At 44.6% G+C, this 4,543-nt stretch overlaps 1 protein-coding gene across 1 annotated transcript in view; it reads right to left on the reverse strand.

The window, feature by feature from the left end:
* The window catches only part of LOC122543653 (zinc finger protein 208-like), a 99,940-nt gene extending 95,619 nt beyond the window's left edge, over positions 1-4,321 (reverse strand). Inside the window, exon 1 of the mRNA XM_043682470.1 lies at positions 4,221-4,321. The gene's annotated coding sequence lies outside the window, so the exon portion shown is untranslated. The remainder of the gene's footprint in view (positions 1-4,220) is intronic.
* Positions 4,322-4,543: the final 222 nt, after the last annotated feature.

Genomic DNA, 4,543 nt, shown 5'->3' on the forward strand with positions numbered 1-4,543 from the left:
CTCGGCCTATCATCCTCACCTTAACCTCCTTCCACCTATCGCATTCCCAACGCCCCTCCCCCAAGTCCCTCCTCCCTACCTTTTATCTTAGCCTGCTTGGCACACCTTCCTCATTCCTGAAGAAGGGCTTATGCCCGAAACGTCAATTCTCCTGCTCCTTGGATGCTGCCTGACCTGCTGCGCTTTTCCAGCAACACATTTTTCAGCTTCTGGGATATCAACCCGGGTACGGCCAGTAATCCGGCAATACCGTGGGAGGCCACTAAGGCATATTTATGAGGCCTGATTATTTCATATTCAACGACTAGAAGGAGGCAGAGGGAGGAGCAATGACAGATGCCGGAGACTCGGCTGCAGATAGCTGAGGAAACAAATTATAATAGGCCTTCACTGGTCAATCTGCAGCTCTCCGGGCTGCTCCCGACTCATTGCACATGTGAGTGTCAAAAAAAAGGGTCTCCTTTGCTGAACAAAGATTGTTTGAATTTGGAGATAAGCCAGGTAGATAGCTGGCTGGAAAGAAAAATGCTTCCCAATCTATTATGTCTGGTACAGAGAGAAGGCTGGTACAGTTACCCTTGAGTTGAAGATGATCAATGTTAGATTTAGAGAATACTTTGCAGAGTTATATCCGTCGGAGGGAAACGAACATGGTGCAGAGGGAATGCGGTCCTTTTTTGAGAACCTGCACCTCCCCAGTATAAACATGGAACAGGTTTCCCTGTTGAATGGGCCTATGACGATACAGGAGGTGCAAGAAGCAAGAAAGCACCGGGGTCAGATGGATTCCCAAGTGAATTCTATAAGAAATTCATAAATGTGTTGGTGAAGCCACCTCTGGGGATGTATAGCTATTCATATACACAGAATTGTCTTCCACCCTCTCTTCGGGAGGCTAATATCTCCCTAATTTTAAAGAAGGGGAAATAGCTCGAAGAATGTGCTTCATACAGATCAATTTCACTGTTGAATGTAAATTTTAACATTCTATCCAATATGCTGGCCCTGAGGTTGGAAAAGCTGTTGTCCTACATTCTGGAAGATCAGAAGGGATGTGTCAAGGGTCGTAGCTCCTCCAACAATGGCATTCCAACTGGAACTCTGTCAACAAACATATCGAGTTAGACCCCATCTACCACCCCCTGAGAAAAAGAACAGAAAATAGTGTCACCACAGGAAATGACACCATCAACCCAAAGAAACCCAAACATATAAATAGAAAGCAGGAATTATCAGCAGCGCTTTGCCCAGAGGCTCACTGAAAATGTTACCTAGTAGGGTGATGAAACGTCTGGAAGTGAACTTTTCAGCTCAGCGAGCAAACATTCACCCAGAACTCAATCTGAGCTACAAATCTTCTCAAAACCCACTCCTCCAACAATATCAGGTGGGTATTGAACATAGTGCAGGTATGCCAGCAAAGATTGATCCCGGGTTTGGTGATCGCCCTAGACGCAGAAAAGGTGTTTGACCGGATAGAATGGCTGTACCTATTTGGGGGTCCTAGAGCGGTTTGGTCTGGGAGGATCCTTTGCTAGATGGGGGATGGTGTTGTATAATGATCCTAAGGCAGCAGTCATCACAAACGGCACTATGTCAGATAACTTTAATATTGGGAGAGGTAATCGACAGGAGCATCCTCTTTCACTGCTGCTATTTACCTTGGCAATTGAGCCATTAGCTGAGGTTATCAGGAGGGATCCTGAAATAGTGGGGCCAGGGCTGGGAATAGGGGAGCATAAGATCACCCTATATACTGATGACGTCCTTTTAACTTGGGCCAATCTGGAGGAGTCAGTTCCTCAATTGATTCAAACAATTAATGTATTTGGCACTTTTTCGGCCTACAGGATCAACTTTACAAAATCAGAAGCCGGTTGGGGGATTAGTGGAGGTGCCTGATCTGAATGATGGAATGCAGTTCCTGTATAGACGGTCGTCAAAAAGTTTTTTGTATTTGGGAATTTTTATTACCCCTGTCTTCCACCAGCTATGTAAAGCTACCTATGTACAACTCCTGGAGAGGATAAAACAGGATTTGCAGCGGTGGGAGGGATTACCGTTATCACGGGTAGGCCGAACAGCCCTGATTAAAATGAATGTTCTTCCTCGCCGGTTATACCCCATGAGAATGCTCCCATTGTTGCTCCCAAATGAGTATTACTGAGGCTCAATGGTTGGCTGGATTCTTTTATTTGGTGTCACAGACACCCCCTAATTAAGTTTACCAAATTGCAGCTCTCGCAGGGTGAGGGAAGGTGGACCTTCCGGACTTGAAGAGTTATCAAATAAGTGCTTTGTTAGCATATCTGGGTTACTGGGCACGGGGGCATTCAGGGTTGATTTGGCTTGACTTTGAAGCCTTGCAGTTGAGATGCCCCCCAGTCAATCTATTATTCATGGATAAGATAAAATCCGTGACTGAGCAGTGTAAGAGTCCAATCATTTTAAATACGGTGAAAGCCTGGAGGATAATAAGGCAAGACAAGAGCAATTGGCTGAAGACTTCACCATTTACCCCTGTTGGTGGGAGCCCAAGGATTTAAACCTGGGACAATGAACTCTGGCTTTAAGACATGGGAGAATAAGGGAATCGCCTCTCTGGGAGATTTATTTGAGCGGGAGGTCTTGATGTCATTTAGCCAGCTAGGTCAGAAATACGGATTGTCTAATGGGGACCTTTTCTGGTACTTTCAGATAAGGGATTATACACAGAGGAAAACCACGCTCCTGGCTCAGCTTTACAGGTCAGACATGGAGAAAAGAGTGCTCTGGTATACGGGTGCTCTTTCATTTCGTACTTTGTATAATTTACAGAAGGGATGTGCCTTAGGTGATGTGGAGGGACTCTGTAGGACGTGGAATTGGAAGCTAGGAGAGGATATTTCACTGGAAGTATGGGAAGATACTTGGGAAAATGTAAGGAAAATTTCAATATGTAACAAAGCACAGGCCATGCAATTGAAGATTTTACACAGGGCTCATATGGGTGCGACAGAAAGGCTAGCTAAGTTCAAGAGAAGAGCATCACCAGGGTGTCCCAAGTGTAAAATTAGTATAGGCACTCTCACACACTGCTGTTGGTCATGTTGTAAGATCCAGAGATACTGGAGTCCTATAGTAAGGACATTCTGGGGATTGAAGTTAAAGCGGATCCGGTATTTCTTCTGGGGTTGCCAAATTTGCCCTCTCTGGGGAAACACGGGAAGAGACTGTATAACATTCTTACCCACTGTGCAAGGAAGAACATTTTAACATTGGAAAAAACCCCAGGTCTTATGGGGTAGCGTCAGCTTGTGATGGAGCAACTCCCCCAAGATTACCTCACAAATACGGTGCTCCACAAAACGGAGCAGTTTTACAAGACGTGGCAGCCCTTTCTAAATTATACTGTTGCAGACTTATCAGCAATATTAATTAGGACCTTGGTATAGCCGTGGGAATATGTCTGGGTGCCCATGGGGCCCTGGGAGGGGGAGGCTGGGGGAAAAGAATATGGCTACAATTGTAGTTTAGTTTAAGCTAAGTAGATACGTTCTAAGTAGATACGTAGGCAGTTCATTATTAATAATATCGTGATATGACATGGTTGTACTGCATCTATTTTTCTGTTTTTTTGTATATAGATGTTTTATAAAAGATTTGAAAGTTTCTAATAAAAATATTTCTTAAAAAAAGACATTTTCTTGCCTTCCCCCATAACTGTTTTTAACATTGAAAAGTCGGATGAACTCAGCTTTGAATATATTCAATGACCCCCTAACTGTAGGTAAACATTCCCACTTCTGAACCCAATTCCTCTTGCTATTATACCACTTGCCTTGCTCATTGATTGTTGCACCTATGTGACAACTGGCATTGACTGGAGTAGAAAGCCCGAGTAGAAGGTAGCTAAGACATCTTTGTACATCCACACATCATTCCTGATGAAGGGCTTGTGCCCAAAATATTGACTTTCCTGCACCTCGGATGCTGCCTGACCTGCTGTGCTTTGCCAGCGTCACTCATCCCAATATATCACCAATTAAACAATGCATCTCCTTTCTGGTTTTATTTCACAGAGAAAGGCTATAACTTCACACTGTTACTGCATTTGCCATGTGCTTGCCAATTAAGACTCAGACCTGAACCAACTTTGCTGCAAGTCAAGAACTGAACTCCGGAATGAAAGAATAACTAGGAAAAGGGGCTGAGAGAAAAAAAAAACGTGTTGTACTCACAGACGTTGGAGAGAAGAAGGTGCAGTCTGGAGTGAAGCTCAACCTTCATTGAGAGAGAGAGTGAGTAGTAGGAGGACCACACTCCTTCCGGTCCTCCACCGCTTCCCATTGGCCAATCAAAAGAATCTCGTGCGCCGCTTTCCGCGAGGAGCATGCGCAGTAGTTTGCTGACACCCGGCGTACATGCGCAGTGCTCGCTGACACCGAGAAGCATGCGCATTATGCCCAGTGGAGATGCTGGTGTAACTGACAGATTTTCAGTGTCCAAATACCAATAAGAGAAAAAGAAAAGGCTGGAGCCAATTTTTTTTTTTTGTTTCCCT

The sequence above is a fragment of the Chiloscyllium plagiosum genome, chromosome 44, assembly GCF_004010195.1.
Source record: "Chiloscyllium plagiosum isolate BGI_BamShark_2017 chromosome 44, ASM401019v2, whole genome shotgun sequence".
Classification (NCBI taxonomy): Eukaryota; Metazoa; Chordata; class Chondrichthyes; order Orectolobiformes; family Hemiscylliidae; genus Chiloscyllium; species Chiloscyllium plagiosum.